Raw genomic sequence first — 23463 nt, forward strand, 5'->3', positions numbered from 1 at the left:
TTCTTTTTCATATTCATCATATGAATAAATAGCAAGTGGCATCTATTCTCTCCGAAGTCCAAGTTGATTCTGAAGATACAGCAAGCAATTAAAATGTCACCTTGTTTTCCTTTCCAGTCATTCAAGAACTATCTAGTGTGTCACTGTTGTTGTTGTCATTAGACTAGGCTGCCATTAGGTGTAGAGTGAGGCGACAAGCTGGGCACTGGGTCCTGTTGACTTTCGGGGGAACCATAATGGAAAGGAGTTTGCCTCCTTGCTATTCTAATTTTACATTTGAATATTTCTTAGATTCTTTCACCTATGCTGAACTTCCACTGAACTCACCATCTGTGTTTCCCAAAACTGATCTCAGGAAATGACATCACTAGTTACCCAGTTGCCCAAAGAAGATTGAAACCTTGGTGGTATCCCAGAGTCTTCCTTCTCCCTAATCATGTTCTCCACTCTATAACAAGTCCTGCTGGTTCTTCTTTAGCTCTCCCTTTAAGTCTCTCACATCCATGCACTTTGTTCCACCTTCACTGATGCTACCCTAGCCCAAGCTATGAGCATGGCATTTCTAGATTACTTTAAAGAAACAAAATTGTCCTCTCTTACCCATGTCTGGTTCTGTCACCTTTGAATTGATTCTCCATGCTGGGACCCTATTTTCCACTACTGTAGTACTAATAACACCATATTTTATTTACTTATTCAACTCTCCCTCTGACCTTAGACTATGAGCTCTGTGAAAATGGAAACTGTGTCTTGTTCATCACAATACCCAGCACAGTACCTGGCACAGATGTAGGTACTCCAAAAATAATTATTAACAGAATGGAAAAAAAATGCCCACTGCAGAGTACTGTTACAGTCATAGATGTCACTGTCTTGAATATACCATGGCATTACCTATTAACAGAAGCACTAGAGAGCAGTGATGGTGCAAACAACTGGTGCTTTAAATAATAATAATAATAATGGTGTTTCCTAAAATTCCCTGAGTGCTTCAGGCACTGTGTTGAGCACTTTACAAATTACCTCACTGAAAGATGCTCCGCCCTTCGCACCTGCATGATTCTAGCTCAAGGGACCTGAGAAAAACACTTACCAGCAGCAAAGTCTCCTGTGGTCCCCCTTTAATGCATTCATCCATGCCGGGGCCAATTGGTTTAAGAAACCAACTCAGGTTAAGAAACAACTCAGGGCAAAGGTTTAAGAAACAACTCAGAAGGAACTCAGGATTCTGAAAAGTTCTGCAAAATTGAGGAAATATACCCAACAGGAAAAGAATTCTACTAGAACACAGTGTGCTGTGTGACTGCCTGGGTTGCTTTCTTAATTTCCTTACTCTAAAATGCTCTAATCCTTCCCTCCTTTCCTATCAATGTTATTGATGGTTCCTTAAAGCCATATGGTGGTGACGAGCCTGAACTTTGAAGCACAGACTGTTTGAGGCTATATCCAGTTGTGCTGCTCCAGCTATTTGATAGTTGGCAAATTACTTTTGTATCTCGGATTTGTCACCTGTAACATGGTTGTTCTGAGAATCAAATGAGCTGATATGAATAAAGTGCTTATAACAGTTCTTGGTACCCAGTCAGTGCTGTAGAAGTGTTAGTAAGTAAATACCAGAACTTCTGAAAGTATTGGCATGGATGAGGCACAGGTGCTTCCTTTAAATAACTTACCTGATTCTTTGTAATCATCTTCTTTTCCCAGTCTGTTGATTCTATATGTGCTGAAGCAAACAAGCAAGCAGACAAACAAAAGAAAGCATTTGGAAGTGATTTTTTAAAAAAGTCTAGCTGTTTTTTTAAATTGAAACTGAATAAACATAAAAGTAAACTCTTAAAAAGCATCAAATTCCAGTAACTCTTTTCTCTCCTCTTGGCTTTTCCCTAATGGAAGTTGTTAATAGTTACTTTTTCCCCCACCTTGTTTTCAACCTGTGGCTTTTCAGAACCTAAGTTAATGTGTGGTAGAATTGCAAATCAAAAGAATACAATTTAAATTATACAGTCAGTTACTGTAAAAGTAGAATAACCTTTTATGCATCTCAGCCTAGAGAGTATTCTCCTTAATGGTGATGGAAAATGGTTATTGAGTATGCTACTAAAAATGGGATCATTTAAAATGCTCCAGAAATGAAAACAAGACATTTTTGTCTTCACACTGTGAGTAACTGTGCAGTGTGACATTTAAAAGAAATAGGAGAGCTAATACAGGGGTGGTTACCTTGTGGCCCATTCAAACGCTGCCCCATGAGAAGAAAATCATACTTTAAATTTTTTTCATTGATCCCATTCTAAATCAGAAAGTTATAATAATTTCCCACCCCCAATTTAGAGCAAACCTTTTTTCTGAGTAAATCTGACATAATGTGATTGTGAGCCAGATACATCCATAAAAATGGGATACAACTCATTGTACATAACTTGGTGGTGAGTTTAAGATAAAAGACTTTCAGGCTGGTGTATATTGTGTTTTAGACATCATGTGGACTGGCCATATCAATTCTGTTAGGCAGCTAAATAGACAAAAGGAGAACTAAATTATGGTTATGATGGCTTTTCTATGGAGAGGATTATGGAGCCACAGAGAAATTCTAAGTGAGTTGGGAGAAGGGAAATGGGGCATATGGATGATGGATTATGGCAGAGGCATGGGATTAAAACCAAGGGAATACTCTAGACTTGGAAAAGTATTGCAGAGTTTTGAAAATACCCCAGACAGAAAAAGAGCCGTCCTACAATGCAAAGCACATGATCAGGCATCATTGCTAATTTTCTTACAAGTATTCAATTATGTCTGGTGGAGGAATTTTCCTGTGGGTATAAATCTGCAAATGTATGCTGTAATGCAAATCGAAAATAGAAATTAGCTTTAATTAATTTGCTTTCTGGTCAACCAGGTAAAAATGTCTGTTTTCTTTATAAACAGAGGGATACCTGTGTGGGGTATTTTACAATGTGTCCTGTTGCAGCAAAATAGGAGGAGGTTTAATTGTATTTGCTTAATAAAGTATGCCTTAGAGAACGTGCCGTTTTGTTTTGCTTTTCTGGATAGATCTTCCTGTGGCAGGGAAAGGAGATGGATTATAATCTAATGTGTGATGCTGTCAACATTTTAAAGGCCACTTTTAGGCCTACTATGGATGCCTAACGGTGTAAAATATGTATTTGTTTGAAAAGATCTTACTGATTCATACTTAGTGAGGATCTATCTTATATAAAGTATCTTTTTGTAGGACAGTACAGTTGACAGGGATAGAAAATGTCATATCTGTATGCAAGGAATTAGGATTCCAATTCACAGAGTCCTGCTAATGATTTTCTAGTGCTCCTTCACAATCTGCTAGGGAAGTGATTAACAATCTGCACACACCTCATTGATTGGTAACTGCTGGCACTTCCAAACCTTCCTTCATCTGCATCCTTCCACACAGACGCAAAAAGAAAATATAGTGAAGCTTAATCATGTTTTCTAACACATCTTGACATCCCTTCATCAGTATGACTTCCTTTTATAGGCAGATTTAGGTCTAGCCTCCGTTGATGAGTCACGCGAGCTGTTTTCCACCTTGTGGCCACTTGAGTAAATGACAGGCACTATGACCTTGCTCTGCCCTTTGCTTTTATGTGTGTTAGGGTTCTGGACATCTGCAGTGTTTGGCTCATGCACTCCTACTGAAATATTTTTGGGTAAACACCTACTGTGCACCTGATACTGCATTAAGTTTCAAGGATTCACCTGTGAACAAGAAGCATACACACTGTTCTTTGGAGGGGGAGATCTACCTGGGAAACGGGCAGTTTCAATCTAGTGTGATGGGGGATTGCAAATCAATATGAGAATGAGAGAGAGCTCCTAATTTGAATTTGGGGTGTTGGGAAATGAAATCAGATTTACTACTAATGGTTAGAAAGGAGAAAATGCTTAAATCTTTAATGCACATATTGACTTTCAGAAACTAGTTGTCTCTTCATGTCATAAATGTTATATCCTAGAATGACTTAGGAGAACCTTCAGATCTTTAGCAATCATTTCATTTCTCATTTAATTAGATTTTTCCAGTGATTGCTGAGTGAATAATTTTAGTTATCAGAAACGTAAATATGTATTAATTTATTTTTAAATTAAAAAAATTATTAAAGTGTATCACTCATACATAAACATTCATAAACAATAAGTCTATAATAATAGTGAGTCTACAAAACAAATGTATATAACATTATACAGGACTCTTGCACCTCACCCTACCGATAGTACCTTGCATTGTTGTTAAACCTTTATAACTAATGATTAAAGAGCATGTCAAAATATTACTACTAATCAAAATACTTCCCCCAATCCCCCCATTATTATTATCTTTATATCATTTATATATGAACATACATAAACAATAAGTGTATAGTAAAAGTTGTGAACTTACAAAGCAAACGTATAACATCCTACCGAGGTCCCATACATCAACTCTCCACCAACATCTGCATTGCTGTGAGATAATTTTTACAAATTATGAAAGAATATTGTCAAAATCTTACTATTAATTATAGTCCTTATTTTTTATTTAGTTTATTTTCCCCCCAATTCACCCTATTATTATTTTTAAATGTATCTTTTATGACAGAAGTTGTAAACTTATAAAACAATCATGCACATGTGCAGAATTCCCAAACAACACCCCTCTATCAACACACCACACTGTGGTGAAACATTTGTTACAAATAATATCATCTGATTGTTACCATGTCCAGAGTGTACATTTGGCACACATTTTCCATACTGTATGTCTTTGGCATAGGTGCAAGAATATTATATTATCATTGCTAATCACAGTCCATAGGTCACTCTAGTACTTTTCCTATGCTTCTCCACTTTCCCACCATCCTGCAATAGTGATGTGCATTTGCTCTAGCTAACAAAGGACACTCTTATATCTGTACCATCAACCATAATTCTCATCCACCTCTTGGTTTACTGTGCTATTCTGTTCCTAGAATATTCTCTACCATTCTATTAATTGGTATTTACATACCTGGGCTACCATTTTCAGCCAGCACATCCCCATTTATAAACTAGCTGTTACTATGTGTTACCATCCACTCTATACATTTCCACACTTTTACAGTAAAGCTAATTAAAACTGCTACATCCGTTATACATCAATAGTCCATATCAGTCCTCCTCTTATCTCCTTTAAGAATCCACCACCTACCACCAGGTTTTGAAGCTATTTTCCTACAATTTCTTCTAGAAGCTTTATGGTTATTGCTTTTATTTTTAGGTCTTTGATCCATTTTGCATTAATTTTTGGATAAGGTATGAGCTAGGTGTCTTCTTTCCTTCTTTTGGCTATGGATATCCAGTTCTTTCAGCACCATTTGTTTAATGGACTGTTTTGTCTGAGCCGTGTGGGTTTGACAGGCTAATCAAAAATCACTTGATCATACATGTGAGGACCTGTTTCTGAATCATCAGTTTGGTTTTATTGGTCTATGTGTCTGTCTTTATGCTAGTACCATGCTGTTTTTACCACTATAGCTAGTTAATACAATTTAAAGTCTAGAGAGGAGAGAGTTCACTTTTCCTTTTTAAGATGTTTCTGGCTATTCAGGACCATTTACCCTTCCAAATAAATTTGATAATCATGTTTTGAATTAAAAAAATATTGGTGGACTTTTTATTGGGATTGCATTTAATCTGTATATCAATTTGAGTAGAATTGACATCTTAATGATATTTAGTCTTCCAATCTGTGAGCATGGAATGTTTTTTCAGATATTTAGGACTTTTTTTATTTCTTTTTAGCATTGAGTTGCACTTTTCTAAATACAAATGCTTTACATCATTAGTTAAGTTTATTCCCGACTATTTGAGTTTTATCTGTCATATTTTCTTTTCACCACTCTTTTGACACTTTTAGTTACTTTTATTGATATAATCTTCATTTCTAGACTCTCATCTAGGCCTCTCCTTTCTTTTCAGGCTCTAGCACACCCTTTAGAATTTCCTGAAAATATGGTCTTGGTTAGAAATTCTCTCAGTTTCTATTTATGTGTGAGTATTCTAAATTTGCCCTCATTTTTGAAAGACACTCTTGCTGGATCTACATTCTTGGCTGGGAGTTTTTCTCTTCTAGTATCTTAAATATATATCACACCACTGTCTTCTTGCATTCATGGTTTCTGGTGAGAAATCAGCACTTCATCTCATTGGGTATCTCTTATATGTTATGCATTACTTTTCTCTTGCTGTTCTCAGAATTAATCCTCTTTGTCTTTGGCATTTGACATTCTGATTAGTATGTGTCTTGGAGTTGGTCTGTTTGGCTTTTTTTGGACATTGTTCTTCTTGGACATGGATATTTATGTCCTTCAATAGGGTTGGGAAGTTTTATACCACTATTTCTTCAAATATTCCTCTGCCCCTTTTCCCTTCTCTTTTCCTTCTGGGACACCCATGAAACATATTTGCACATTTTTTGCTGTCATTTAGTTCCCTGAGACCTTGTTCAATTTTTTCCATTCTTTTCTTCCTCCTTTCTTTCATATGTTCACTTTCAGAGGCCATTTCTTCAAGCTTACCAATCCTTTTTTCTGCCTTGAACTTCAAATGTGCTATTATATGATTCCAATGTTTTTAAAATTTCATTTATTGCACCTTTTATTCCCATAAGATCTGCTATTTTTCTATGTATGCTTTCAAATTCTTCTTTGTGCTCATCTAGTGTCTTAATAGCCTTAATATCTTTAGCCATCTCATTGAATTTATTAAGGAGATCTTGTTTGAACATCTTTAATTAGTTGTCTCAACTCCTTTATGTCATCTGGAGGCTTATCTTTTTCCTTTAACTGGGCCTTAGCTTCCTGTTTCTTGGTATGAACTGTAACTTTTTGTTGGTGTCTTGGCATCTGGCTTACTACAGTATTTATTCTTAGTGCAGTTGTTCTCTTTCATTTAGGGCTTCCTGCCATTTCTCCCTTGCTGGTTGTGCAGTTGGAGCCAAGGATATAGTTGGTGCTATAATCTGTGAAGGCTCAAGCTGCCCTCGTTATCTCAGGGACCGATAAAGCTTCTCAATACTTTCTCCTTTGCCAGGGGAAAGAGTCACAGCTGTGTGGAATAATCCAAATCATGCAGGCCTAGACTCTAGTTACCCAGAGAGACCAATGAAGCATCACATCCCTTTTTCCCCTGCCTGGGGTGAGGATGGAGCTATGGGTATGGGCAGCAATCTATGTAGTGCGGGTCCAAGATGACCACAGTTGCTCCAGTAGACTTCTGATTATTCAGTCTGTGCCAGTCAAATGTATCTGCAGTTACCTGGATAGGTTGGTGCAGGGTCCACAAGCCTCCTCCCAGCCAGAGGTGGGGCTGAAGCCTAGGCTAGGGCTGCAGGCCGATCTGTGTGAAAGAAATTGGTTCCTACCTTCACTGTGATTTTTGGTCAAACTGGCTTCCCCTTATCCTGGGGGTGGAGTGGGTTGGAGTCAAAATTGTGACTGTCTGCCTCTTTTCAACCTAGATAGCTTCAAACTTCAGCTGTTCTTAGGGTTATACTCTAGCCAGTGAATTCACCCTTCAGTAGCTGAAATGATGGTCAACCATCTCCTCCTCCACTGTTTTTGGGAAATGGAGCTAATAATTCCAGTCACAGAGTAGCTCCTGGGGCAGCTTGTGCTGCCAAAGTAGGATGATGACTGGCTTCCACGGCTTGGCTGGTAATTTCCTGTAGAGGCTGGCACAGGTCCCCCCAGCTTTCTCCTTGTTGGGGATGGGGTTGGGGCTTATGCTAGAGCTGCAATCTGATCTGGATGAAAGGAAGCCTATCCCTACCAGCACTGTGATTTTCAGTCTGTGCCACTTCCCCTTGTGCCAGGTGCAGAGTCAAGATGGCAGCTACTGACCTTTTTCTGGCTTGGACAGGTTCAAACTTTAGCTTTTCTCAGGATTGTACTTTAGCCTGCTGAATTTACTCATCAGTAGCTGAACTTGGTGCCCAACCGTCTCTTCCTTCCCCATTTTTGGGAAGTAGAACTTTCAATTCCAGCCGCAGAACAGCTCCTGAGGCAGCTTGTGCCTCCAGTGGAGGATAGGCACCAGCCTCCAGGGTGGGGAGTGCTATACTTACGAGTCTTCTCTGCAGGTGCACAGTCTCCTCCTTCCACTCCTTCAAGGATGCTGCAGAATGCTCTTCTGGTCTCCCAGAGCCCCCAAACAGGTGCTTCAGCTAGGTCCAGATAGCTCTGGGTGTTTACTAACTGCCCTGTAGCAGGAGCTGACTCTAGGAGCTCCTTACTCTGCCACCATCTTGCTGGTTGTCTGCCTAAATATTTATTTTATTTCTTCAATCCTCTATTTTGTTCAAACTTTTGTTTTTTAAAGGTATATGTGCAAAATCAGAAGTGAAATTAGCCTTAGATGACTGGTAATTGATTTTACAGATACTTTATAATAATATTCATAATTTTTCTTTGTTTTTTATCCTATATTTTATAATGATTTTAAAAATGGAATGTGGCATTGTTATTATTATTATTTTAACTTTAGGATTAATGTAATACTAGTATTACTGATTTATCTTGTCAGTCTTGTTCACAACTCATTTTTAGTGACTACTACAGAGTTTGAACACACAGGAGAGCTCAATATATAATTGTTAAGTGAATGGCTGAACCCACATTTTAAACAAAGAAAATGTAAAACTTAAAGGGAATGAAATTTGTTCCCAGTTTCATTTGATATTTACTTTTAGCCATGGATACACCCTATGGGGGACAAATAGCATCAAACCTGTTTGGAAAAAAGCCCTAGCTCAACCACTTATGCTGACACATATTTGGACAAGTGCCTTAACCTCTTTACATCTCAATCACTCATCTGTGAAAGCAGGATAAGGAAACATCTCTCATAGTAGTGTTGTGGGGACTAAACCAACGTCATGCTGTCTTATTAGCTTTGTCCTCATCGGCGTCCAGGAATTTCATCTCGGAGATTTTTAGTTCCTTGTACAAATAAGTGTGCCTGGACCCAGAAGGAGAAGCTGAGCCTGCCATTATAGAAGAGCAGTCCTGCTGCCTGCCTATGGGTCCTGCTCCAGGCTGTCACTCCATACAGTTCATGGCCTCAGAGAAAGGACATACACTCAACGTACCTTTCATTCCTCTGGCCCCTCAGCATGCTCACCTCTCCTGCCTCTTCTCAGGGCATTCCTCTGCCCACAGGGCTCCTTACAATAGGCCAAGCTCTTTCCTACCTCAAGAACTGCATGCTCTGCTTTCCATTCCTTGCCTTTCTGAATCTTAGTCAGCCTTCAGAGTCAGACTTTAATATCTTTACGTGCAATGGCCTTCCATTACCATCCCAGCTCAAGTAGCCAATGTCCTCCCAGTTAATCTCTATTCAGAACCTTATGTCCAGCATAGCACTGATCACAGGTGTAATTATTGGATTTATGCACTTGTTTGATGTCTATCTCTCTCAACAGACTGTAAGCTTCATGGGAAGGGGCTATATTTGTCCTGCTCTCTTTTCTCATCAGCACCTAACACAGTCCCTGGTGCATAGCTAGCATTCAATAAGTTATTTTTCCTTAATCGCACCTCTCCCCACTGCCTCCATTCTACCAAATAAATTATAATAGTAGGCTTCTCTCTCATGGTGAAGTCAATTGAATTTCATTCTCTGGCAGATGATATATGTATGTGTATGTGTAGGGATATATATAATACCTGGCTAGTATCATAGAAATGCATATGAAAAAAAAAAAAAAAAGGGCAACTTAAGCCCTGAGAAAGAGGACAAGACATAGGGATAGGAGTGGGGAAATCTCAGGTGCCTCAATTGTATAATTGGATTAGTGGGTTTATTTAATTGCTGGAGTACCAAATAATATAATGTATGTAAAGTGATTCAGTTCTGGATTAAATGTCTGCTTTTAGGGTAAATTTTATCTTACTTTGAATGAATGTCTGGGGAATGTCTTACAGACAGATAGCAACAACTGAAAAGAGAGAGATTAAATCTGCTTTCAGAAAGTTGCTAAACAGCACAAATGTCAAAATAGGCAAAAAGGGTTCTAATAGCACTGCAGCACAGACACTATTATTTAGGGAGGTTGAGAAGCAGTCAGTCAAAGATACAGTGGGGGTATTTTGTTCTCCTCTACTTGAGTAATGATCACACATTTCTAGTGTGAAGGTACCAGCCAAATGGATAAAAACATCCCTTCCAGAAACCCCATAAATTCTAATTTGGATGGGAGCTTTTATGCTAGGTGGAATACCAACTTGATTTATAAAATCAGAGCATCCTGAGGGAAGCTGGAAGGACAGGAATCTCATGATTTCATGATGCTATGCCCCCTCTTTGAGGGACCAGGCTTTCAAAGAAGTCCTAGGTGGAAGCCAGCATAGCAAATCTAGTAAAATGGAGCTCTTTTGACTGAAGTAGGATTTGGGTATGGGTAAGATGCCTCCCCATGTCTCTTTCTTCCTTCTCTCCTGGTGGCCATAGGGCCAATTCCAGGAAACCTCAGGCTCAGGTTAGCTTTTAGCAATCTCTGACCTAGACATTCAAAACAGATGTTACATTTTCCTCTTCTGAAAAATTTGATTTTCATATTTTTAATCAGGTTCTCAGCAATGTGTTCCTTTCTAGTTCTTTTGTTTTCGTTTGACTTAGGCTTACTTCTCAGGGCAAATCTATATGAAGGGTAAAGTGTAGAAAGGCAATTAGAAAAAATAAAGATCAAAAATAAATTATTGGGATATTTCAGAGAATGTTACCTTAATTTTCCATTTCTTTTTTACTTGATAGGAGTTATTTTTATTGAAAGAAACAGTGGAAAATGGCCTCTACTCTGACTTCATATGCTTTTTTCTAGTAGTTAGGAATTGTTATCTATATTGTGAATAGAGTATAAAGTTGGTATATAATTCTATTAGATCAATATAATACGTATTTCCTCCAAAGAGCTTAAGGGATTGTGGTAAAATCTCTGGTTAAAATAGTGCTTTCTATTCCGACATAAAGAATTAATTGTAAACAAAAAGTCTATTTTTGGGTATGTTAGCAAATAATCCCTCATACCAGCCATATTCCTCTGTATAAAAACAGCAGGAACACTTACTTTTTATCATAGCTATATTTTCATATTGTTTATAATCTGTGATTTGCCTTGGTAATTTGCTTCCTTTTATGGGAAAACAAGTTTTCTTCAAAACAACCAGATGCAATGTAATTAAATAATTGCTATCTTAACTTGCTACTAAAGTCCTCCTGAACTGACAGAAATAAAATGTAGGTATGCAGTGGTATATATTTAAATTCTGAGATGCTAACAATAATCATAGCTATCTTTTATAGAACTCTATGCTAGATATTGTATAAAATGTTTTCTAATTTAGTCTTCACAAAACTTTTATGGTGAGAAACAGGCTCAAAGAGGTTAAAAAACTTCCCCAAGATCACTCTTAGTGGCTACAGAAAGAAACTAGTAGCAGTAGTCTGACTTTAAGTTTGCCAAAAGCTCATTCATTCCTATCAAGAATGGGGGTGAGAGGTTGGGAAGTAGTTTACAAGACCCTCCTCAGTTCTGATACCAACAGCAAGTTCAGTGTTCCCTCACTACCACCCTTGGTTTCAGTAATTTGATGGAAGGACTCACAGAATTCACTGAAAGCTAGTATAGTAAGTGTGGCAGTTTGGTATAGTTTATGAATTCCAAAAATAGATATTGGATTGTGTTTGTAAACTGGTCTGTTCCTCTGGGTATATTAGATGGTATTAAATTCAGAAGTTTCACTTTTATTTTATTAAGTCGAGATTAGGGCTCTTATTTGACAACATCAGTAGGGTGACTCAGTTTGAGTCCCTACCCCTTCCGTTTATGGTCTATATAAACAGATGCTTGATCAAAGACAGGGAAGTGATGCATGGAGAAGGAGAACACAGAGAATTTAGTTTTGGACAGTGGAGCCCAGGGGAGGTAAGCTGTTTGCCTGATATTAATAGCTTGCTGCTAAAGAGACCAGAGCCCTGAACAGTTGAGAAAGCTTGAAGAAATGAGCCCTGGGGAGAGCGATGAGCCTTATGCTAGCCTGAAGCTGAGATGAAGCTGGGACCACAGAGCCTTAAGAGGAAGAGGGAGCCTGAACCCTTGCAAACATCAGCAGCCATCTTGCTCCAACATGTGGCAACAAACTTTGGTGAGGGAAGTAACTTACTGTTTATGGCCTGGTGACTGTAAGCGTCTATTCCAAATAAATACCCTTTATAAAAGCCAACTGATTTCTGGTATTTTGTACCAGCACCCCTTTGGCTGACTAATACAGTCACTTTACAGTTTATTACAATGAAAGTCACTTAATAGTTTATTACAATGAAAGTATATAGATTAGAGTGAGCTATGGGAAGAGATGGCTGGACAAAGCACAGCAAAGTTCCACACATGGTGCTTCCAGTTGTCCTCTCCCAGTGAAATCGCAATAACTTTCCCCACAACAATGTATGACAACACACTCAGGTTACTGTCAACCAAGGAAATTTCGGAAGCCTTGGTGTCCTGAGCTTTAATTGGGTCCCAGTCACATAGGCATAGTTGCCTGCTTGTTTGGTTGGCCTTCATTTTCAGCTCCTCCGGAGACTGAGTTGAAACTTCATCACCCAAAACTCCCACTCTAAGTCACATTGTTAGACTATTTGGCATGGCCCAAAGACCTCAGGTGAACAAAGACACTCTTATCAGACATGACATTCCAAAGATTCAGAGATCACCTCCCAGGAGCTGAAGGCAAAGGTCAAACCTCTCTTGGGGTAAAGTGACTTTTTTTACTACACAGGGATAAGTGTGTACCAGTGGAAATCAAGTTTGAGTGATGGGACTACACTTTAAACTAATACTCCCCATCCCCCGACCCCACCACCATGGCGCCTAATCATTGTACAAGCAGATTGCTGGCTCTTGATTGACCTGTCCCCAGTTCTAGTACTCTCAGCTGTCATGCCATACCACAGAAACATCAGATAGCAGTGCTATCTTTTTTTAACTGCCAAAAGCAGTTACCCAAGGGAACCACTTCACAAGATGAAATGAGAGGCCCACATAGCATCTCCAGCAGCGTGTGTGTCTGTTAGGAGGTGCTCATCAGGGCTGATTTTCCTTTCACTTTCACTTTCAAATGTCAAGTTTCTGAACATAATTTTCCCATGATACAGCTTTAAAAAATGTAAACCAGATTGGGCCAAAATCTGTCCTCAGTTACCCACACAAAACTTCTGGGATACAGTCTTTTTCCCGGAGACTCCTACACAGCATTATTTTTAAGAATTTAATTTTGTAGGTACCACAGATATGAAAAGGCACAAGATTTTATAGTACAAAAAGATCTCAAATACATTTGAAATGGAATGGGGAGAATTTATCTCCCCTACCCACTCTAGAAATTGCCTATGCAAAATAATAATAATAATTAAAATAAATAAAAAATGAATGCCTTTAAAACTAAAAACAAAATGGATACTTAGCAGTTTCTGGTTCTAGAATCAGTAACTAGACTAAGATAAGTGAATCTCAGACAAAATTAATGCACATAACTTGACAGGCGTTATGGGTCCCAGAGAAAAGTCACATGTAAGAATAAACCTATGACTAACCTGATGCTCTGTTTATTTTTTTAAAAATTTTTTATTGATTTTGTAAAAATATTACATTAAAAAAAAATTATATGAGGTCCCATTCAACCCCACCACCCCCACCCCACCACTCCCCCCCCCGGCAACACTCACTCCCTTCATCATGACACATCCATTGCATTTGGTAAGTACATCTCTGGGCACCTCTGCACCTCATGGTCAATAGTCCACATCATGGCCCATACTCTCCCACATTCCATCCAGTGGTCCCTGGGAGGATTTACAATGTCCGGTGATTGCCCCTGAAGCACCATCTAGGGCAACTCCAAGTCCCAAAGGCGCCTCCACATCTCATCTCTTCTTGCCATTCCCCATATCCATCAGCCACCATGTCCACTTTTCCCATTCCAATGCCACCTTTTCTCTGTGGGCCTTGGATTGGTTGTGTCTGTTGCACCTCTATGTCAGGAGGAGGCTCAGATTCCACATAGATACTGGATGCAATCCTCCTGCTTTCAGTTGTAGGCACTCTAGGCTCCATGGTGTGGTGGTTGTCCTTCTTCAACTCCATCTTAGCTGAGTGAGGTGAGTCCAATAAATCAGATTGTAGGAGCTGGAGTCTGTTGGTGCTCAGGGCCTGGCTATCCTATTGTCAGTCCAGAGATTCAAATCCCCTAAATATATCTTAAACCCCAACACCAACTACAATTCCAGTAAAGTAGGATGAAAGTCTTATGAAAAGAGATCCCATCTGAGTCCAGTTCCATCACGCAGAAGCACCAGCTCCAAAGAAGGGCCATCTGACATGGCAGTGAACCCCGTCTGCCATGACCATAGAACCCGTGGGTCTCTTTAGCCCTCAAAGGAACCAACACCTGGGGATTGCATCCACTCCATCTGTCTCCCAGACTCTGCTCAGCTGTGCACAGGGGCAATCCTTCTGACAGCCTCCAGACTCTTTTTTAGAGACTCGTAGCCATATAAACTCATTTCTGCTTTCCATTTCCCCCTTACATTAGGTCAAACAGCATTTTAAGGTCATGTTATTATATGTAGACAGGGATATTCTGCTGATCCGCATTGAATCTTTAATTCAAGGTCATTTTCTAGTTCCATCTTCAGTTGGTATTTGGTAGTGATCCCTTGGTGCCAGGGAGGCTCATCCCTGGGTGTCATGTCCCATGCTGGGGGGAATGCACTGCCTGATGCTCTGTTTAAATCATGAAATACATTGAAAATGATCTCCTTTTACCAGTTTGCTTAGTTTTGAATATGGGGAGAGTTATTTGAGAACATAATTTTGGTGTAGGTATTTTAAATTATTAGCTTGGAAGCGTAGCCATATACAACAATAAGGTTACAACCAAAAACTAAAAAGAAAAATTGATTTTTGATTTTAAAGCCAATCACATTTCTCAGTCCTTCTCTCTTCAGAATCTTGCTGAAAATCCTAGATCCCTAGAGACAGGGAAATAGAGACCCTTGCTTTTCCTCACTTTTTGTTTTTTGTTTTTGTTTTTCTTCATTTAAATAATTTTCTCTGAAATCATTTATAGATGCCATTGAATGAGAATGAGTGCATAAGACACATCAAACATTGTGGTAAGGACTTTGTAGATATTCAATGTTAATTCTTCACAATCACCTTAGGATGTGGGAACTCCCTGGTCCCCCACTCTCCCCTCAATTTATAGATGAGAATACTGAAACCCAGGGAGATCCTTGCCCAAGTTTATGGCTAGTCTAATAAAATCAGGATTCAGACTCCAGTCGGCTCTGTCTGACTTCAAAGACTGTAAATGCTTTATAATTGCTAATGTACATTGACTTGTCCATGGAGTATAGATCTTTCCTATCCATGAGTTGATATTTGTAAGGCATTTAGAACAATCCTTGGAACACAGTAGGTGCTATGTAAGAGCTCATGAAATAAAGTGAGTCTGATGTCTGTTGTGAATCTGAGCTTGAGTCTGGGAAAAAAACCCTTGTCTGTATGAATCCATAATAATAGCTAACATTTATGGAGTGGTTCATTCTGCCAGTCTTTGTGTTAAGTATTTTGTGCATTCTTCCTTTATTCAACTATTTTTATGAAGAGCTAATATATTTGCCACATACTGTTCTAGGCTCTGAAGATTTAGTATTGAATAAAAACCCACAATTTTCTGCCTTCATGGAGCTTACATTCTAGTACATGTGTGTGAGGGAGTGGTGGTGGGAAGTAAACAACATAAATAAAATGTGTATTATGTTATGTGTAGTCATTTGGAGATAAACAGTATGGAGAATGATGATACAGGAACAGGGTTAGAGGGTTAGAGGTTCGTGTTGTAATTTTAGACAGAAGGCAGGAAAGGCTACTCTGAGGTAGTGATATTTGAATGGAGTCCTGTAGAAGAGACTCTGGTGTGTCTGCCAGGCAGAGGGAAAATCAAGTGCCAAGGCGCTGAGGTGAGAGAGCACTGGTCTGCTGGAGAAACAGCTGAGGGAGCCAGTGTAGCTACAGTGACTAAGGGAAGAAGATGCTAAAAGAAATGCTCTCAGAGAGGTAACAGAAATATATAGTCTAGAGGCTTATAGGCCTTTGTAAGGACTTTGGCTTTGACTCTGGCTGAAATGGAAAAAGTAAGTATATAAAGCACTTTTGAGGAGTTTTGCTATAAAGCAAAATACAGAAATTATGAAGTGTGTAAAACAAAGTGAGATCAAAAGAGGATATTTGTTTTTAAGATGATAAAAGTTAACAGCATATTTTTATGCTGATAGGAAGGATCCAGTGGTGAGGGGGAAATCCTGGATGCAGGAGAGAGAGGAGAGTATTACTGAAGCAATATCCTTGAGTAAGTAAGAAGGAATGGGATTGAGAGCATAATGAGTTTATTCTTGGTTGAAAGCTTTGACAGTTCATCCATCGAAAGAGCAGCGAAGATAGGCTATGTGGGGAGTACATCGCTGGTCTGCCGGAGATGGCTGACACTTCCTTTGGATTGCTTTTATTTGCTCTGTGAAATAAGAAGCTGAGAGACAGAGGATGGACAAGAAAGCATTTGAGGTTTGACGAGAGAAAAGATGATACAAAATAGTTATCTAGGACTGTGGAGGAGTGAATGAACTAGGGGACTGTATTATTGACTAGCTTGTGGCATTAAGGACTCACATGAAGCTAGTGACCATGAATTTATTTTTTTATTTTTTTATTTTTATTTTTTTGCATGAATTCTTTCCCTTTATTCACTCAATATGGTGAGTTACAGTAGTATATCTTTTTGACATGGAATTTCCTTAGATTCCTATAATACATCCTATTTAGTCATTTTTACTTTTATTTTTTAATTATCTTTTTTAAAGTTAATAGATCACACAAAATGTTACATTAAAAAGCATAAGAGGTTCCCAAAAGCCCCAATCCCCACCACACCACCCCCATCATTAATTGTATTCTTTGAAGATACATAGATCACAAAAAATGTTATGTTAAAAAATATAAGAGGCTCCCATATACCCCACACCTCTCCACCCCACTCCTCCCACATCAACAACCTCTTTCATCAGTATGGCACATTCATTGCATTTGATGAATACATTTTGGAGACTGCTGCACCACATGGATAATAGTTACGTTGAAGTTTATACTCTCCCCCAGTACATTCAGTGTGTTATGGCAGGATATATAGTTTTACTCCTTTTAAATACACTTTGAAATCCAATTAGATGAAAAAATTCAAACTAAACTAACGCTATGAAATATATTTACCATACAGATACTCTTTGAAAGAAATCTAAGGTGATGTACTCCACTGAGAAAGGAAATTAATTTATGGGAAAGTGTGCTATGGGAAGTAAGAATAAATAATGGGTTTAATGATCATTTTCAAAATTAGCAACAGCAAAAGTGTTTAGCCATGGAAATCTGTATTTAATATTCCAGACAATTTTGATTCATAAATACTAGTGTGCATTTATTTTTAAAAATGTTTATTATTTATCAGGCACCAGCTGACATTCAGATATTAATTCACTTAGGTAGGTAATATTATTATTTCCACTGTATAGATGAGAAAACTGAGATATAGAGAGTTAACTCTTTTGAGATTATAAATCTAACAGCTGTGGATTGAGGGATTATTCCCAAGCAGTAGGTTCCTGGTAGTGCTGTAACTACTATGTTATGTGTCTCAGTGGCAAAGTTTGGTGGAGGGAGAATGGAGAGAGACCAGAGGAAGATACAAACAAAACAAAATTCTTGTCTTTTTCAAAAGAAAAATGTAGATGTTGATAAGAAATGAATACTGCTGGAATTGGCAGCACATATACTAAAATTGGAACGATACAGAGAAGATTAGCATGGCCCCTGCGCAAGGGTGACCATGAATTTAAAGTGACGTCATTCAACATGCTTGTGCATTTTTCTCCAGCCAGTCACCCCAGTTTTGACCTTAACTAACAGATATGGGGTTTTGCAAAGTGTGGGCAAAAGAGTTGGATATGTATACAAAGGAGAGATTAAAATGATTGACTATGGAATTTAAACTGGGTAAGAAGTGCAATGAGGACATGAAAGAGATGAGGGACCGTGAGAAAGTATAGGAGCAACGGATTGAATGCCCCTGTGGGGTTAGAGGTTTTGGAACCTATCCTGGAGGAAATGAGCTGGCAAGCTTGGAAGGGATGGTGGAATGTTTGAAGTTGAGTTCATGGAGGTTCAGGTAATTAATAATGACAGTGTTCAGGGAATGACCGTGAAAGTGGGTGGGTGAGGGAGGGTGGAGAGTATGATCATTGGAAGAGATTGGGAGTATTCAAAGATCTATATGTGGGTATTAAAAACACCAAGAATTATTATCCCCATTTTACAGAAAAAAATTGAGGCAATGAAGTGGTAAATAAGTCCAACATCCAAAGCTAGGAGATATTAGCATTTAGATATGAACCTGATTTGTTGACTCAACTCTTTTAACCACTATGCCTACCGGCTCATTTGTAGTGTATGTTTTGTTGCCTCTATTCCGTGACCAATTAAAAGGGATGGAGATTTTAAATTTTTTTATGTTATTTTCCTAACAAATCTGTTATTTATCTAATATAAATTTATTAATCACCTTCTAAATGCTAGATACAGTACTGTTCTGTGTTCCAGGGCTATAAAGATGAGAAGTAGTGCATGGAACTACAGTCTAGAAATCCGTTTTAGCTGCATTTTCATCTTTTTCAGTATGAAAGTGTTTGTATAATTATTTTGATTTTTTTTGTTTTATCTTTACCTTCTTATCGTATTAAAAATGAGTAGAGAATGGAAAATGGAAGTACTAATATTGATGATAAGAAACATATATCTAGTAAATTTAATATAATTGAGACATAAATGGAAATCTTTAGGCATATTGATACAGGCAAATCTTTAGACTTAGTGGATGTCATTGGATTTAAGCTAGTTGAGTGAATTTTCAATTAGGAAGGGAAAAAAAAACCAGTTAAAAAACATATAAAACATAGGAGCTATATATCAAAGATATTGTCTAAAAGGGAGTGTGTAATTAGGCATGCCCTTTTCTTCTTTGGAAATGCCAATCATAAGGTATAAATCTAAGGTTTGATTTATGCAACTAGATCTTTATTTATTTATTTATTTTTTAAGATTTATTTTATTTATTTATTTCTCTCCGCTTCCCCTCCCACCCCAGTTGTCTGTTCTCTGTGTCCATTTGCTGCGTCTTCTTTGTCCGCTTCTGTTGTTGTCAGCGGCACAGGAATCTGTGTTTCTTTTCGTTGCGTCACCTTGTTGTGTCAGCTCTCTGTGTGTGCGGCACCATTCCTGGGCAGGCTGCACTTTCTTTCGCGCTGGGTGGCTCTCCTTAAGGGGTGCACTCCTTGCGCATGGGGCTCCCCTATGCGGGGGACACCCTTGCGTGGCAGGGCACTCCTTGAGCAAATCAGCACTGCACATGGACCAGCTCCACACGGGTCAAGGAGGCCCAGGGTTTAAACTGCAGACCTCCCATGTGGTAGACGGATGCTCTAAGCAACTAGATTTTTATACATGACTTAAGGGATGCATTGTGTGTGAATATATGGGACACTTTTATAATACAGAAATTATAAAGGGATTGGGATAAAATAGAAGAGTACGTACTTAATTCTGCCTGTAATGGTCAGAGGAGTCTTCTCTGAGATGGGAGTTCCTGAGCAATGTTGTAAATAATGAGAAGGAGACTGTCAGGCAGACACAACAAGGAACAGTATTATAGGCATCAGGAAGAGCAGGTGCTGAGGCACGGAAATCAGGTGGAGCGTGGACCATTCTGTGAACCTCATGATTGAAACATAAGGGTGGGGAGCAGACAGACAAAGGTTCTGTCTGGAGAACTAAGTAGAGAGCAGAGGGTGAAGAACCTTCTGTGACATGTAAGCCACTGCACTTTATCCCAGGTGCTGGGGAGACTTGTGGGTGCCTCATTACCACAAACCATTTTTATCATTTTGTCTTTCTTTGCATTTTCATTGCTAATTTAGCATTGGCTAAATGCACAGAATTATTGTCTGTTGCTTATGTAACATACTGTGATATCTAGCTGTGTGATTATGGGTACATTTTTCTGGGACCATTCTCATAAATATCTGCCTTCTAGTGATATGAATTTCTCAGTTTATCTCTTCAATTATTCGATAAATTTTATTGAGCATCTACTCTCTACCAGATATTGTGCTCTGTGCTAGGGATTCAAGGTGAACAAAGGCCCTTCCCTAATAATGCTTACATAGACAATGTAATCAAAACACAATGCTTGATAGACAATTAATATGTGAATAATATATTATCTTAAATTGTAATTTTTTTTTTTTTAAAGATTTATTTATTTATTTTAATTTCCCCCCCTCCCCTGGTTGTCTGTTCTTGGTGTCTATTTGCTGCGTCTTGTTTCTTTGTCCGCTTCTGTTGTCCTCAGCGGCATGGGAAGTGTGGGCGGCGCCATTCCTGGGCAGGCTGCACTTTCTTTTCATGCTGGGAGGCTCTCCTTACGGGCGCACTCCTTGCGCGTGGGGCTCCCCCACGCGGGGGACACCCTTGCGTGGCACGGCACTCCTTGCGTGCATCAGCACTGCGCATGGCCAGCTCCACACGGGTCAAGGAGGCCCGGGGTTTGAACCGCGGACCTCCCATATGGTAGACGGACGCCCTAACCACTGGGCCAAAGTCCGTTTCCCTTAAATTGTAATTTGATACTAATATTATAATTCCCTATCTGTGTCTCATCTTTCCAACCAGTCTTTAGCAATAGAGTCCAGGGCATTCATTTCTGCTACATAGGATCCAAGAGAGTGTTGCTTTAAACCACTGTCGTGAATACTGCCTGTAGGACTTGCCCTAGGCTGAACTGTGAAATCCCTCCCCCTTCTCTGCTTTCCCTTTGCTGCTTTCTGGTATCAAGATGTTTTAGAAATGGAAGCATCACATAAAGAAAAGAAAAAGGCTTCTTCCAGTCATATCATTTACTCTTCTTTAAGAGGGAGCTCTTCTCAAGTCTTGAATGTTCTTGCTACTTGATGGTTTGTCAGAGGGACAGAGTCTTCTTCCCTGGTGAATTCACATATATGGTCCATAAGATCACGATGTTTCTAAAGTTTGAGATTGGAATTTCAGATATTACGTTCAAGTCACAAAGCTTCTGCTGATAGCAACAACATAGTAATAACAAATGTTTTTTAAGCACTTACTTGTTAACTATGTTAGATTCATGATCTTCCTGAACCTGCAAAGTAATGGGCTCAGAGTGGCTAAGCAACTTGCCTGAAGATTGCACAGCTAACAAAAGGCAGAGTTGGGATTCACTGAGCCATGCATTTAGAAGAGCCTGTGCTCTCAGCTTCTATGTGATTTGTGACCATGCTGCCAATAAGGCAGCCTTCTGGCATATCAACACCATTGATGCAGTCTCAGGTGGATTTCTTCCTGCAGAGTCTGAGGTAGCTTACCTCCCTAAAATAGATTCTGCAGACTTTAGAACATCACTGTTCAATAGAAACATAAAGTGGACAAATGCATCTAATTTTAAATTTTCTGGTAGCCATATAAAAAAGTAAAAAAACAACAGATATAATTAATTCAATGAAATTAATTTATTTAAATTTATTTAACTTATTTAACTCATATCCAAAATATTATCATTTTAACATATTTCAAAATATTTCACACCACTTCAGTTTTTAAATCTAAAATAATTAAAATTAAATAAAATTTTAAAAATCAATTCCTCACTTGCAGGTGCCATGTTTCAAGTGATCAATCGTCACATGTGGCTAATGGCTATAGCATTGGACAGCACAGCTTTAGAGGGTATCATTTGAAGGATCTTCATGTTGCTCAAAGACTCTTCTATAGAATCATCAGTAGCTCCTGAGACTTTGGAGTTATTTTTAAATGCCAGATTGGAAAACATGGAATCTTGTTTTAGGTAGAGCAATTTTCATTTGTCTTTCAGTCACTGTAGTGTTATCTCCCTGATATTTTAGTAAGTGCTTTGCAGATACTTGGGCCTCCAGGCTTATAAAGGAAGCCATGTTAAGTGTTAAGTAAAAGAAAGTGATGTTAATTGTGAAAGTTAACTTTTTTTGTTGTTCTTTTAGGCACTGGCAGAAATAAAGGTTGTGATCCTTGTCATTTTCCTTCAATCTCAGGGGAATTTCTGATTCTATCATTTTTAATTTGCTACCTTATTAAGTTGAAATTACATTGTGAGAGTTTCACACTATCAAGGTCAACTCTGTTTTCATCTGAGTTTCACAACCAGCAGGAAGTCAACCTGTCAGAGCTTCCTTCCTATACCTGGGAATAAGAAAAAGAAGGGAGGAAATAAAGATGTCTGAAGTTTTCATGTTAACCCTCCTCACAGTCTTTTACTTTTCATCATTCCACTCCTTTTAATTTAATTTTATTGTAAAACACAAAGAGTTTAGTGATAATGGCTTCAGGATCTGTCCATAACAGCCTCATGCTATTACATTATTTGCACTCTGAGTGTATCCATTTTTACAGTGAGGTTTTTCTTGCTTTCTACCCTTCAGATCTTCCATAAACAGGACAGATAATGAATATAAAAGAACCCAGCTTACCTAGGAAGTTAAGCACAATTCCCCAGGAGTTTGAATTCTGTGCTGTCTGGTTTTATCTGGTTGTGATAAATCCACTTGAGTCCTGACAGTCAGTCCTAGGAAAAGAATGGAAAAGCAGGAAGAATCAAAAAACACTGATTAGCACTCACCCTTTAATTTCAACAATACCTGCTTTGCACCTAGGAAGCCATACTATTTACTAGACAAAACTCTCTCAGGATTAAAAACCCAATTGAAATAGTTTCTGCTTAGGAAAAAAAAAAGCAGCAGAAGGAGATGATCCATTGTAAAGAGTATAATCTTTAATTATCGTATTTTGCTTTTGTATAGATGTATTTGCATTCTCAGACAGTCTGACACCAAACAGGTGTTGTATTAGCAGTCAAGATTCTGTAATGGGAAGAAAATGAGTTATTTTTGCTTTTCATGTTGCCTTTGGGTGTTCCAAATCCAAAAGTCAAGATGAATTGCTCAAACCTCCATTCCAGGGATCATAAGTTATTTAGGTAATACCAGAGGGGCGGAGCCAAAGTGAGATAATGTGTAATCCAGTTTTCGCAATTCCAAAGAGAAAAGAAAACAGTGATTATAAGTGGAAGAACCTGTACTTGGGATCAAAAGACTAGTGTGTACTATTGCAGTTCTGCTCACCTACCAAGGTCCTCCTGCATGTCTGCAACTATTAGATGATGAAGGTACATAAAACCCCATCTCTACGAGGTACTCATAGTC

At 38.6% G+C, this 23463-nt stretch overlaps 1 protein-coding gene and 1 non-coding gene across 2 annotated transcripts in view; both read left to right on the forward strand.

Moving 5' to 3' along the window:
• Positions 1-23463, forward strand: part of KCTD16 (potassium channel tetramerization domain containing 16) — a 306981-nt gene that overhangs the window by 8458 nt on the left and 275060 nt on the right. The gene's annotated exons all lie outside the window — the stretch shown is intronic.
• LOC111762785 (U6 spliceosomal RNA) lies at positions 17913-18022 on the forward strand. The gene has a single exon (XR_002795812.1). It is a non-coding gene; the product is annotated as a U6 spliceosomal RNA (small nuclear RNA).

The sequence above is a fragment of the Dasypus novemcinctus genome, chromosome 2 (genome assembly GCF_030445035.2).
Source record: "Dasypus novemcinctus isolate mDasNov1 chromosome 2, mDasNov1.1.hap2, whole genome shotgun sequence".
NCBI classification, from domain to species: domain Eukaryota; kingdom Metazoa; phylum Chordata; class Mammalia; order Cingulata; family Dasypodidae; genus Dasypus; species Dasypus novemcinctus.